Here is a 15,481-nt window from a genome sequence, read left to right on the forward strand (position 1 = left end):
AACAGGAATTCTACAGGGCACAGTGGAAAGTATAGGCAGGGTTGGATTAGGGATGAAAGAACATGAGGAGGGGTACTGGATAGTTTTTTCCTAAATAGCAACTGATTAATTATTACAAGCAAAGGGAGAGAAATAAGAAGAGCCATAGGGGCAATAGTGAGTGGCAGGTGCAAAGAGGAGAAGTTCACAGTCTCCAAGGGGTGTTGAAGAAAGAACTAGGCCACACCTAAGGGCCATTCCTTCACTTGAAAGGCTGGCAGAGGCGGGTAAGGCTTGTAGGAAGGGGCTGAGGCATTAGGTAGTAAGGCATTGGGGAGGAAGGAGGTCGGTGGTCCTCCAGTGAAGAGGATGTTGATTGTCAACTGAGCCTGGGCTTGCAGAGTTCAGGTGGCCCCATCTTCTTCAGGATGTCTGATAGGGGAAGAGGTCATGACAAACCAACACATTAGTCATATTTGATAACCTCATTCTGCATCCATAATCTACTGGAAGGAGGGAAGTCTGTTTCATTGCTAGTCCTCTGGTCATTGCAGCAGTCAAAATGTAGTGCACAGTGCACACTTATAGTACATTTACCAATTTTATTTACCAATTTACCAGTAGCAATTTACCGATTTTATGCTAACTGGTGCCATGGAAATGCCAATTAGACTTATACATCTCAATGCATGCTAGGTGGCACAGTGGATAAAGTGCTGGGTCTGGAGTCAGGAAGGCCTGAGTTCAAATCTGACCTCAGACATTTACTAGCCATATGACCCTGGGTAAGTCATTTAACCCTATTGGCTTCAGTTTCCTCATCTGTAAAATGGGAGAAGGAAATGGCAAACTATGGCAGTGTCTTTCCTGAGAAAACCCCAAATGGGGTCACGAAGAGTCGAAAATGACTGAACAACAAACAATGTGAAAAATGATGTCAACATCAGCCATCTCTAAGAACAAACCACCAACCTGAGTCTTTGAGGGCCCAGGAAGTATCTTTCATACCAATGCTCACAACAAGGTTCTTTCTCTGCCCAGGTGAAGATGGTGTGTCTATAGTGGTCTGTCTGACGTGTCTCTGTCAATCAGTACCACCCTCAAGTGAAGAGGGGCAGTTTGAGTCCCAAGCACAGAATTCAGGAGTCTGTCCTAGTCTTGACCCTGGAGCAGGCTGAGGGTCTGGGACCTATGGTTGATTTCTTATAGCTTTTAGCCACAGATGTTCATAATTTGATTGGTAGCTTATTACATAAGCTACTGATAAAGATATTTTTCTATTGGTGATCTGTGCTATCAGAGGGTCTATACATGTTGTTTATGATATACCACATAAGTGCTTATCTTACTGAGAAACAACTTATTCATAACAACTCAATCACAAAATGGAGGCTTAAAACAAAATGGAATTATGCTAAATTGACAAATCTATCCCTCTGATCTTATTAAGGTGCTCAGTCTATAAACATTCATTAAGCACTCGCCATGTGCCAGGCACTGTGCTAAGTGTTGGGGATACAAAAAGAAGCAAAAGACAGTCCCTACCCTCATGGAGCTTACAATCTAATGGGAGTGAGAAGAAACAAACAATATGTCCAAACAAGCTATATAAATAGGAAAATAAGATAAATGGGAAATCATTTAAAGAGAAGGCACTAGGAAAGGCTTCCTGTAGAAGATAGCATTTTACTTGGGACTTAAAGGAATCCAGGGAAGCCAACAGGCAGACATGAGGAGGGAAGGTATTCCAAGAATGAGATACAGCCAGATAAAATGTCCAAAGCTGAGAGATAGAGTGTCTTGTTCATAGAACATCCAGGAGGCCAGTGCCACTGGATTCAAGAGTACATGGTGAGAAATAAAGTATGAGAAGACTGGAAAGGTAGGAGGGGGTTAGATTACAAAGGGTTTCAAATGCCAAGCAGAGGATCCTGGGGGCAATGGGGGCCACTGGAGTTTATTGAGGTGGGGGGGGTGGCATGATTAGACTAGAACTTTATGGAAATCACTTTACAGTAATCCCTTCCACATCGTGACTTTCCCCATTGCAGTTTCGATATATTGCAGGTCAGCACGTGAAATTAAATGGGCATTTTTGGAGAGAGTTTTGTGAAACCACAGATGATACATGAAGGCCAGCAGATGACACTAAAAAGTTTAGAAAATCAGAAATGTGTAAAATCTATGTATTGTATTGTATAGTATCAACATATTTTTATCTTTTAATACCATAATAATTCAGACTGTTTTCTCTGGTGCAAAGGGAGGGTCTAAAAATTTTACCCAGATTTACACCCCACCCCAGATTTACACAGGCACCATGCCCCCACTTCCTGAGATATGGAAGGGATAGCTTTAGTGGCTGATTGGAGGATGGATTGGAGTGGGGAGAAACCTGAGGCAGGCAGACCCACCAACAACCTATTGCAATAGTCCAGATTATAAAACTTATTCTTACTACACAAGAATTCTGATGTCTTTCAATATTTTCTTCCTTTACATTGTGGTCACTGTGTATGTTGTTATCTTGATTCAGTTGATACAAGTCTTCCCAAGTTTCTTTGAAGTCCTCAGAATCATCATTTCTTGCATGATAATAATACTTTATTACATTCACCTAAGAGGCAGCATAGTACCATGGATAGCAACTTGACTTTGGAGTCAGGAAGACCTGGTTTCACATCCAACACATATTAAGCTACATGACTCTAGGCAAGTACCACAGGCTCTTGCTGACCCAGGCAATTCTGCCAAGGTTATGAGTATCAGAGAAGCTGCTGACCTGCATTGGTAGAGGGAGTTTCCTCATCTGGGAATTCCCTGTACCAATGAAATCTTAAGTCCAGTCCCTATCCAACCCTTGTATCCACATACCACAATTGGTTCAACCATTCCCCAATGGATGGATACCTACTTTGTTTCCAGGTTTTTGTTATCAATGCTATGGTTGGTTGTTGTCCTTCATTCTCGAAGAGGATCAAAATGACATCATTATGTTAAAGTCAAGTTACAATGCATCTGACTGTGGCTGATCAGACCAATATGAGCTCGGAATGCTCTACCACAGGTCAGGCACAAATAATCCATGTGAACATTTGGAGTGGATTCTCTAAATTTGCACATCTTGTGTTTCTTTTGAGCTACTTCAATTCTGCTTTGCTCATAGAGTATATCACCTTCTCTGATGAGGGCATGCCATACTGGGTGGTCCTGTGCCAGAGTCTCCCATGTCATACAATCAATTCCAAAGTTCTTAAGAGAGACCTCAAGAGTGTCCTTGTATCACTTCTTCTGACCACCATGTGAATGCTAGCCCTGTGTGAGTTCTCCATAAAATAGTCTTTTAGGCAAGCAGACATTTTGAATTCAAACAATGTGTCCAGCCCATCGGAGTTGTGCTCTTTGAAGCAGAGTGTGAATGCCTGGTAGTTTAGTTCAAGAAAGGACCTCGGTGTCTGGTACCTTATCCTGCCAGGTGATCTTCAGAATCTTCCTAAGACAACTCAAATGGAAGTACTTTGGTTTCTTAGCATGGTGCTGTACGTGGAACCATTGGTTACAGCAAATGGAGAAGTTTTGAATGCTGTGGATAAGTTTACTTACTTTGGCAGTATACTTTCCAGGGATGTACATATTGATAATAAGGCTGATGCACGCATTGCCAGAGTTAGCTCAGTGTTTGGGAGGCTTTGAAGAAAAGGGTGGGAGAGAAGAGGTATTAGACTAATTACCTAACTGGGGGTCTACAAAGCTGTGATGTTGGCTGACCTCATCGTCGTATGCCTGTGAAACCTGGATCATTACTATAAATATTTGCGTATATATGGGACTCTTTCATCTTTCAAGTAAAATTTTCGTAAACACATCATGCAAAGACAAAAGGTTACAAGAGCACAAGAAAATGAAAATGAAGTCTCCAATTTGGAACAAGATTTCCATTGTTCTTTCTCAGAGATAGCAGCTGTCGGAATAGACTCCAAATGAAAGCAGTTTTTATTTGTTTTTTTCATACAGTTGAAATAGCTTATAAAGAAACTCTTTGTTCTTCCTCTGGCCAAACTGTCCCAGCTCGTGTGCCTCCTTTTCTGGAAAATGAAGGGTGAGGGCCTCAAAGAAGTTACACCTCTCTATAATCATCCAGGCCTAGGACACCCCCCCGCCCCCCCACACCTCTCCCCTGATCATCAGACAAGACAGAGGACTCTATCTGCTCCTACTGCTCCTAAACCCTCCACACCCAACCACCAGTCTAAGGTTAAAAGACCTTCCTGAGACCACACTCCCTCTTCTTCAGCCCCCAATAGACACCCTAAGAGAGAAAATATATTCAACATAGGTGTGAGCCCTGGGGTAGAGTTGACTTTGTTGAAGATTGGAGGATGAATAATTCAAACATACCTCACTCCTCTATAATCAGACAGGTGTAACCCCCCCCCCAGCCACCCCACCCCTTCCATTTCTTGCTCAGGGATTCATAAATAAATCAACATTACCATTGTAACTGTGAAGGGAAGGGTGTGACAATAGTTGCCCCATGGCTCCACTGGGAATGCTTTTGTAGTGAGGGCTTGTCCCCCATGGGGGTGTCATTGTCTGTCTTGAAAAGAAGCAGAATAGACACCTCTAGCCTCTTCTCCCCCTCTTCTTTAAGGGAGACCTTATTTCTTTATTTTTTGCAGGGGGGAAGGCAGGGCAATTGGGGTTAAGCGACTTGCCCATGGTCACACAGCTAGTAAGTGTGTGAAGTGTCTGAGGCCGGATTTGAACTCAGGTCCTCCTGAGACCTTATTTCTTGCCAAGAAGAGAAGCAGGAAGTTGGAGGCAGAGGCTGCCACTCTGTTCTTCCCAGAGAGTAGAGGTACCAGGCTAGAATGATATCTATCTGCCTTCTTCCTTAAATATTATTAGTGTAAGTGAATGTAATTTTCAAGTTCAGTCTTCAAGTTGCTGTTCATTATTGGGGGAGGCAGGACTTCAAGCATTATATCCAAGGCTTGACCCCTTTCCCATCAAATACCAGTCCCACAATGAACACATATAGCACTTAGCCAAGAAAATCCTTTTATTCAAATCAGTGGCAAATCAGGAACCAAAGTATTATATAAAAGGATATATACCACAAAAGAAAGAACAAAGGAGTTATTCTGTTGAGAGTGAAGTAACACAGTTCAACCAAGAAAGAGAGTCTTGCATCTCACCAAATGGGAAACTTCCCAACGTCTCTAGTGTAACAAGCTAGCGATAGGGACAGGATTAAGAATGCCAGTTTCTCTCACGTCTCCTTGGAGTCTTTTCCTTCAGCAACCTGAAGTGCTGTAGGCTTCGTCCATCTTCTCTGTTGAGGTTGGAAGCCAGAGCGCCCGAGCCTAAAGAGAAGTGAAGACCTCTCCTAACTCTACCCCACCTCTCAGGGAGGTGCAAGGGGTGGATCTCCACCAATGAGAAAAGAGTCCCATACCAAAAGGCTTTGGAGCAGGAGTTACACTATAATTCTGTGGTATTGGTTAGCCAGGCCCAAACTCCCTTTCCCAGACACCACTCCCTCCTCCCCGTGTCAATTCTATTCTTCCTATATCCCTGTCACTCTCTACTCTACCATTCACTGTGACCTTTGGAACTCACCAGTTCTATTGTTAACAAACTGTCATTGATATTAAACTTGTATCTACTTTTTCTTTAAATCCCTCCCCCCTATCAAATCTAAGCTCCTTTGAGGGTAGGGCCTGTTTCATTTTTGCCTTTCAAGTCTTAGCACCTAGCATCAAAGTCAATGTTTAATAAATAATTGTTAAATTGAATTAGCAAGGTACTATTTTTCAGAGGTTGAGGTGTTGCTCCAATTTCTAAAACTTTCTATTCTCCTTGGGGAGCAGTATTTTATATAGAATCCTATATCTAGAGCTTGAAGGGACCTGAGAAGTCATGTAGGGGGTTAGAACCCCCTCATTCAAGAGAGGAAACTGAGGTAGATAGAAATGCAGTGACTTATCTAAGGTCATGCAGGTACTAAGCGCAGCTAGGAGGTGCAGTGGATAGGACACTGGGCCTGAAAATCAGGAAGACCTGTGTTCAAATCTAGCCTTACTAGCTATGTGACCCTGGACATGTCCTTTAGCCTCTATCTGCCTCAGTTTTCTCATCTGTAAAATGGGGATAATTATTAGCACCTCCCTCACAGAATTGTGAGAATGAGATGAAATAATATTTGTAAAGCATTTTGCAAACCTTCAAGCATGATATAAATTTTAGCCATTATTGGTAAGTGGCAGAGCCAGGATTCAGACCAAAGTCTTTTGACTCCATATCCAAGCCTCTTTTAACTAGGGCAAAGATTATTGAAGATAACCCATCTTTGGGAGAGGATTCTGGGAAATTGGCAGAGTAGGTCAGAAAATTCCAAGTGCTCCAGATTTCTCCCCAAACAAGACAAAATAGCACCTCAGGGTGAAAGTAGAGCAGTAAAAATAAAAAAGAGTTGGGGTAGAACAGTGGTCCTCCAGGGACAACAGGAGAACAGAAGAAAAATCCCAGGACTGAGGTTTGTCCCCTGGGAAGAGTAAACACCTCCAGGCTAGTTCACATGAAACAGCAAGTGGGGAACCCTGGGGCCAGCTGGGTTGGGAAGTAGCCTAGGCCCCAGCCACAGGAATTTTCACTTCCCAGACAATGTGGGGAGTCAGGTGTCTGAGCAAGGGAGGATTGAGCGAACCTCTGTTGATAATGGACCAGGCCCAGTGTGCTGCCAAGAGACTGGCCCTGGGCAAGAAGGAACCAGCACACACCTGGTAAGTGCAGAGGCAGTGGGGTGGGGACACTGCTGGCTGTGGACACTTACAGGAGGGTGGAGTTCTTGGTTTTGGTACCAGGCCAGAAAGGAGAACTGAAGGAGGACTTTCAGTTGAGGTTAGAGGCACCATCCCCCATACCCCAGAACTAGAGGTGATTACAAGTTGTTATAAATAATTTTTTTTAAATGAGCAGGCAAAGAAGAAAGAACTCAACCATAGAAAATTACTATAAGAGTAGAGAAGACTGGGGTTCGTCTTCAGAGAAGGATACTGAAGCAAAAAAGCCTCTCCTACCCCAAATACTAATGTCAAATGGTCACCTGCCCAAAAAGAATTCATAGAAGAACTTTAAAAAGACTTTAAAAATCAAATGAGAGAAATTGAGGAAAATTTTTTTTTAAAAAAGAACAATCCAAAAAGATTATGAAAAGAAAGTTAACCAAATGGAAAAGGAGATACAGAATCTTAAGGAAGAAAATGACTCCTTGAAAATGAGAATCAGGCAAGGAGAAGCCAGTGAAGTTATGAGACCAAAAATAATAAAACAAAATATAAAGAATGAAAAAATGGAAGAGAATGTGAAACATCTCATAAGAAAAACAACTAATCTGGAGAACAGATCAAGAAGTGAAAACATAAAAATAAACAGACTACCTGAAAGCTATGGTCAAAAAAGAATCTTGATCCAATAATACGAGAAATAATTAAAGAAAAATGTCCTGAAGCATTAGAACAAAAGGGGAAAGTAGAAACAGAAAAAAATACACTGGTCACCACCTGAAAGAGATCCTATGAGTAAAATCTACAGGAATATCATAGCTAAATTCTAAAACCCCCAGCTCAAGGAGAAAATGTTACAAGCAACAAGAAAAAAAAACAATTCAAATATGGTGGAACCACAATTCAAATCACACAAGACCTAGCAGCAGTGACACCTAAAAGACCATGGGTTGGGGTTGTGGCTGAAAATATCAAACCTAGCAAAGTTGAGTAGAATCCTGAATAAAAAAATAGGCATTCAATGAATTGTCAGACTTTTAGGATTTTATTGCAACAAGACCTGAACTTAATAGAAAATTTGACATAAAAGACTCAAGAGAAATAGAAGGTACACATCAAAGACTAATTACAAGGGACTCAATAAGGACAGACTGTTCATTTTTGGTCCCGGTGAGGACAAGGAACATCTTGGTTTCAACCTACCTTTCCAGACTTCTTATGCATTACTCCTGTTCACCCATGCCAAACAGCCCTTCTACCAAACCATAGCTCTCTTGGCTTTCATGTCTTTTCATAGACTGTCTCCCTTTCCTGGAAGGTACTGCTTATAACTTTAGAATCTCAAGAAATGTAAACTGAACTGTATGTCTAAGATTGTAATTAATAATTGATTAGTTTGAAAAAAAAGATTGAGGTAGAGCTGAGTATGATGTGATTCTAAAAAGTAATACTGTCTAGGAAAAAGTAAAAAGAGTAAATATCTTATAAAGATGAGGTGTGAGGGGAAGAATTGACACAGAGGAAATAGATAGAGGAGTAGGCCTGGTAGTTCTGGAACCCTACTCTCATCAAGAATGGGTTAAAGAGGGAACAATGTCTATAAAATCCAGAAAGAAAGAAGGCAAGGGGGATAGGGAGGGGGCAGAGGATAAGGGAGGGATTTTTAGAGGGAACCCTACTGACATCAGATCTGTGTTAAAGAGAGAACAATATATAGAGTGCTCCTAAAGTCTGGACACATAGGCAATTGACAGCAATGTGGAGTTTTTGCATCAAGTTCACGTGAATCTTGCAAAGCGCATCAACCTTTGCATCACAAATGATGGAAATCGTATTGAAGATGTTATTTGTTAATATTCCAATTAAATAAAATGTTGAAAATTTCATTTCTTGAAATATGCATTTTTGCCTATGTGTCCAGACTTTAGGAACACCCTGTACACTTAGAAGGGGATAAAAGTCTTCTAAATTTATGAAAAAATGAGAGGGTGAGGGAATAGGATGGGGTGTCTAGATTAATGGGGTAAGGGGAAAGGGTAGGTAGAAGAAGATAAGGGAGAGATCTTTGGAGGGGGGTAGGTTAAGTAATAGGAGGGCAAGGTAGCACATAGAAATAAAATAGAGAGTGTTTTCTAGCTCAGCGTTGAATTTGGTGGGTTCGAGGTCCTTCGGCGGGGTAGCGGAGACTCTCGGGACTGATCCCTCCGGTGTGGCAGAGCCGAGCCTGCGGCCAGGAGATGGATATCCTCAAATCGGAGATCTCTCTGAAGCGGCAGCTGTTGGAGGAGAAGAAGCTGCTGGGGGAAAGTAAAAGATATTTCAAACGTAGTGAACTTGCCAAAAAAGAAGAGGAGGCATACTTTGAAAGATGTGGCTACAAGATACAGCCAAAAGAAGAGGATCAGAAACCATTAACTTCATCCAATCCAGTATTAGAACTAGAACTGGCAGAGGAAAAATTGCCTATGACTCAAGGCAAGAGGTCATCAGATGATTGAGAGAAACGGGAGAGCCGGTTAGATTGTTTGGAGAAACAGATTATGATGCATTTCAGCGTTTAAGAAAGATTGAGATTCTCACACCAGAGGTTAACAAGGGTTTGAGGAATGACTTGAAGGCAGCTTTGGATAAGATTGATCAACAATTCCTTAATGAAATTGTTGGTGGTCAAGAACCAGCAGAAGAGGACACACAGAATGATCCGAAAGTCCATGAAGAAAACACCACTATTGAAGAATTAGAGGCATTGGGAGAGTCCTTAGGAAAGGGGGTTATCATAAAGACATGGACGTCATAACCAAATTTCTTAAGTTTCTTCTTGGAGTTTGGGCTAAAGAACTCAATGCCAGAGAAGACTATGTAAAACGCAGTGTGCAGGGCAAACTGAACAGTGCCACTCAAAAGCAGATGGAATCATATTTGAGACCACTTTTCAGAAAACTGCGAAAAAGGACTCTTCCTGCCGACATTAAAGAATCAATAACAGACATTATTAAATTCATGTTGCAGAGAGAATATGTGAAGGCCAATGATGCTTATCTTCAGATGGCCATCAGAAATGCTCCTTGGCCTATTGGAATCACTATGGATGGTATCCATGCCAGAACTGGTCAAGGAAAGATTTTTTCCAAACATGTTGCACACGTTCTAAATAATGAGACACAAAGAAAATATATTCAGGGTTTGAAAAGATTAATGACCATTTGTCAGAAGCACTTCTCAACAGATCCATCGAAATGTGTGGAGTACAATGCACTATGACAACTCTTCTCTATGGAGCTATAGAACAATAAGAAACTTAAGACCTGTGGCCTTTTGGGGAACTGCTACTAGGAGTGAAGGAGAGAGAAAGAATCAAGTTTTGGGAGCAGCCATTTTCTACCAAATCCATTTCTTTGTTTATTTAGAGAACTCTGTTTGGTTTTTGCATTAAATATGACAGCAGACTCTTGATTGTTGAATCACGTTTAGATTTTTAACATTCTCAAAGTCAAGCACCAAGGCTTATTTCTTGATACGTTACGTACATAGACAGCAATCATCGAGGGATTCCTGTTGGACATTTTCCTATCAGATGTGGAAGTTGTTGGTAAATGATTAGAAGGAAACTTTTGAGGTTGACCTATAATTATTTCTGTAAAATACTGTAATATTCACGTTATAATTATATTGGTTTTATAGAGAAAAGCTTTTCTCCTTCAACAACTACCTAAAAAATACAGCATCCCTTGGTTACATTTGGAGAAAAAAAAAAGAAATAAAATAGAGGCGTCAGGAGGGATGGGAAATAAGAGATACACACAAACATAAAATAAAGATTAGGAGTAGAATTTATTAGGGAAAAAGAAAGGCTAGTAATCATGATCTCAGACAAAGTTAAAGCTAAAATAGATTTAATTGAAAGAGGAAAAATAGGGAAACTACACTATATGTCAGCCATATTAATCAATATTGTTTTAGACTATTTAAAATAACTAGACAGTATAAGGTTGGAATATTGCTGGGTACAGGAAATGATGAGTTGGGGGACTCAGAAAAATATAGAAAGACTCAGACTTATGAAGGAAGACATTATCCACTAGAGAGACAGAGGACACATAAGTACAATACGGTCTTACATAGATGCATATGAATGTATATGTCTATGTATGAGTATGATTATAGATATCTAAGTATATATATATAGATATGTGTGTGGAAGTGTATGTATGTGTATATGTGTGTTATATATTTGTGTGTCGATGTATGTATATATGTATGTGTGTGTGTGTGTGTGTGTGTGTGTGTGTGTGTGTGTATCCTTACTTCATTTGTAGCCTTCTGGGGCAGGGGGAAAAAAAGAAGGTAAAAAGTGCACAGCAGAGAACAAAGTAAACTTCCAAGGAAGCAAAGGTAAGATGGACAGCTCTGAATATGGTGTGTGGTATTTATTATATAGGCTTTCTTGAAACGGAAATTTATTGCTGTATATTTTGAATCCTCTCTTATGTTCTGCTGTGCACATGGCAATGCTTTTTTTTCTTTTCTTATTTTGTATTTAAGTTTATAATATGTTTCTTTTTCTTTTCTTATTGTATATTTAAGTTTAAAATAAATTTTAAAAATAAATAAAAGAAGATAAGCCATCTTCACAATTCAGACTATCAAATGTCAGTGGGGGAAAATAGAACCCAACATGGTATAAGACTGCCAAGTTTTAAAAATGCCTTTTAAGATCTGTGATAATTGAAAAAAATCCAACAACTGCTCAACCATCAGAGGTGTGTAAAAGGTTTCAGAAGGGGAGAAATGTCATTTTAACTTAATGCAACTAAAACAAACCTGGACTAAACTAGAAACTTGATGTCTCTCAAGTTTGAGTTTATTTTTCAGAAGAGCATACTTCTTTATGTGTATATGGTATATATGTATTCCTCTTTAGGGTACAAGCCAAGAAAATAGCAAAACTTCAGCAGGGAGGAATAATTTCTGCCTCTGATCCTGTGCCCTTGGATAAATCATTTCTCTAAGTCTGTTTCCCTCTCTGCAAAATGAGAGGAGTTATCTCCAGAGAGGTCCCTTCCAGCTCTGTCGTTGTGGTTCAGTTGTTCTCATCTGTGTCCGACTCTTCATGTGCCCTTTTGGGGTTTGCTTGGCTAGGATACTGGAGTGGTTTGCCATTTCCTTCTCCAGTGTGTTCCTATTTGTGAAATAGTCCCTTATCTGTAAGATAAGGAACTGACACAAATAGGGGTTAAGTGACTTACCCAGGATCACATAGCTAGTGTCTGAGGCTGGATTTGAACTTGGGTCTTCCTGGTTCCAGGCTACTGTGCCACCTAGCTGCTCTAGATCTGATATTATGTTCCAATGAGGGAAAGAGATATTCGAACTAGTTGACATTTTAGGAGAAAAGTCATCTGTTCATTGGTTTCCAAAAATTCAGAGTGAAGGAGACTTGAAATTACTGACCCCTTTAAGAGGCAGTTTAGATGGTATAAAGGATGCTTGATTAAGACCTGGATTCAAATCTTGGCTCTACTACTTAATGACTTTTGTGACTTTAGCCAAGTTGCTTTTTCTGGGTCTCAGTTTCCCTGTCTGTAAAATGTGAGAATGGGATGAACTCCATGGTCTCCAAGGTCCCTCCTATGTCTATGATCTTATGAATAATGTTGCACTTAAAAATCAAATGACTTTAGATTAAAGGGAGGGATTATTTCCCCCTTTTAATAGAAGCTACTTTAAATTTAGCTTCAGTGTTTGGTTCCTTTCTAATAAAGAGAGATGATTCTCGCTATCAAATGGCAGATTGAAATGGGAGTCAGGAAATCATGGTTCTGTTGCTCTGGTCTCTAGAAGCCCTGTCGAGCTATGTTGTCAGACCACCTGAATTCAAATTCCGGCTTTGCTGCGCACCATCTATGTGAGTTTGGACAAGTCACTTTCCCTCTCTGGGTCTCAGTTTCCCTCTCTGTAAAATGAAAGAGTTAGACTTGATAGCCTCTGAGGGCCCTTCCAGCTCTAGATCTGGGATCCTAACCTTGGGCAAGGTCCTTCCTCTCCCCCATGCCTCAGTTTCCTCATTTGTAAAATAGATTACATTAGATAGCTTCTAAGGTTTCTTTCAACTCTAGATTTATAGTCTTTTTCTGTTCTGCAAGCTTCCTGGTGAGGACAAGGAACATCTTGGTTTCAATCTACCTTTCCAGACTTATTATACATTACTCCTGTTCACCCATGCCAAACAGCCCTTCTATCAAACCATAGCTTTCTTGGTTTTCATGTCTTTTCACAGACTGTATCCCTTTCCTGGAAGGTACTGCTTATAACTTTAGAATCTCAAGCTCCGCCCCCCCAAATTACCTTGTTTAACAATCCCACCATGATATGGACGTATCATGCCAGCTCAGGATCTAAGGTTAATCCTATGGGACTACATTCATAACCCTATAGTTAGGTGAGGTAGCTCACCAGTGTGTTTCCCTTGTGACTGAGCCCCAAAACCCATTGGTATGTGTAAGGACAAGCAAAGTGGGACTTATTTTTTTTTTACTGTTTTTGCTTTTGGAGTGCTTCTCAGCACTAAGGCAATCAAGTACCTTTGAGTGAGTCTTGCCTTTTTTGTAGGAAGGCCCACACCCTTTTGCTAATTGGGTCATGAGAGGTGTGAAGCCCTCGAGAGGTGTGAAGCTCTCTGACCCTGAAGAAGTGTATATATACTCTGAGGTTAGCATTTTTGTTTGGGGCTCACTCATTGGCAGAGTGTTGGTGTGGAGACTCTGGGTAGCTGTTAAGGAGCACCGCCCCACCCCCGGCTTTGAAAACCCAAATGTTGGTGCTTCTCTCTCTCTGGTAACTATGTATGTGATGTCTTGATCAGACAAAAGCTTATCTGTTGATCTGTTTATATTTTCGGTTTGCATTTGCTCTGAAGTTCAAGGTGCTGACTTTTTCCCCTGAACTAAGTGAATGGTATATGTATATTTAATTAAAGTGAGATTGTAAGCCCCTCAAAGTTGCTTTCCTTAGAAAAGCAGATCAAAGAACCTGTGCTGGCAGCCCTCCTGTGTGCTGGTGTTATTGGCCCTACACAGCCACAGTAGCTGCAGGTAGCAGCACTGTTGTTACAGTATGGGACTCTCTCCTCTTTGGTGGAGACTGATTATTCAATGCCCTGCACCTGTGTGAGGGGTGGACCAGAGTTGGTGGGAGAGGGAGAGAAGAAAGATCTCTTTAATCTCTTCAGGTTCTTCTGGCTTCCAGCTTTTAGAGAGAAGATGAACCATCCCAACCTTTCTTCAAGGACATGAAGGAAGAAAGACTCTGACATATAGAACTTTGATCATGTCCTTACTCTCAGCTTGCTACATTAAAGATTTTCAGGGACTTTTTGTCTTTGGGTGAGATCCTGCATTCTCTCTTTCTCAGAGTTAGCTTCCTTTCCAAGGAAGAGCTCGTTCAATCTGTATTGTGTGGTATATATTATCATATGTATACTTTCTCTGATTCCTATTTTGTTATCAACTTGGATAAATGGGTTTCTTTGTTATTTGCTATTTGTGTTCATTGTGGAACTGGTTCATTGGTGGAAAAGAAGTCAAGCCTTGGATATAAAGCTTGGGCTCCTCCCTTTTTCCCAATTAATTAAAAATTTTTTATTGATGTGTTTTGTTTTAACATTACAGTTACAGATCACTTCTACTTCATGAGAGGTCTCTTTGAACAAATTAAAACAATTAAGTAAAACAAAACAATGACCACATCTGAAAGCACGTGCAACATTTCCCATGTATAAATTGCCTCTACCTTTAAAAAAAATAACAGATCTATTTTCTTTTTTTCTCACTTCCATCCCACTGGGAAAAAAGGAAAAGAAAAATAAATTTCTTATAACAAATATGCATTATTAAGCAAAACAAATTCCCTCAATGGCTGTATACAAAAACATGTGTGTCTCATTCTGTAACTAAATCCATTACCTCTCTATAATGGATAGTATGTTTCTTCACTGGTCCTTTGGAATCATTATATTGATTGTATTTCTTAGAGCTTCCAAAGTTGTTCACTATGTGTTGGTATTTTGTAATTTCTCATCTTTTTAAAGATTTTATTAATGCTTTTTTGTTTCCATACACATTCATTTCTAGATTTCCCCAGAATTGAGCCTTCGTCATTCCACTGAAAAACAGTTAAGCAAAAAACAACCTACACAGGGTGTCTGACAACGTATCCTTTTTTTCAAACATTTAAAAAGATATTATTTTTAATATTCATTTTTTTTAGAATTTTTGAGTTCCAAATTCTCTCCCTTCTTTTGGCTGCTGAGAAGGTAAACAATATGATATCACTTATACAAATGAAAGCATGCAAAATATTTCTATGTTAGCCATGTTTCGAAAAAAGTAAGAAAAATAAAGTGCCTTTTCCCCATTAATAAATGGTGATCAGGAGGGTGGAGCCAAGATGGTGGCTGGAAAGCAGGGACTAGCGTGAGCTCCCCGCCAAGTCCCTCCAAAACCCTATAAAAAATGGCTCTGAACCAATTCCAGAACTGCAGAACCCACAAAATAGCAGAGGGAAGCAGGGCTCCAGCCCAGGACAGCCTGGATGGTTGCTGGATGAGGACTATCGTGCACGGAGCTGGGAGCAGAGCAGAGCCCAGCGTGGGCTGCACAGACCAACCAGACCAGGAGCTGGGTGGAGCGGGCCCTAGCGCCCTGAATCAGTGAGCT

At 40.5% G+C, this 15,481-nt stretch overlaps 1 pseudogene; it reads left to right on the plus strand.

Moving 5' to 3' along the window:
• The first annotated feature begins 9,004 nt into the window (after nucleotides 1-9,004).
• LOC118833081 lies at nucleotides 9,005-10,123 on the plus strand (annotated as a pseudogene).
• Nucleotides 10,124-15,481: the final 5,358 nt, after the last annotated feature.

The sequence above is a fragment of the Trichosurus vulpecula genome (genome assembly GCF_011100635.1).
Source record: "Trichosurus vulpecula isolate mTriVul1 chromosome X unlocalized genomic scaffold, mTriVul1.pri SUPER_X_unloc_1, whole genome shotgun sequence".
Classification (NCBI taxonomy): domain Eukaryota; kingdom Metazoa; phylum Chordata; class Mammalia; order Diprotodontia; family Phalangeridae; genus Trichosurus; species Trichosurus vulpecula.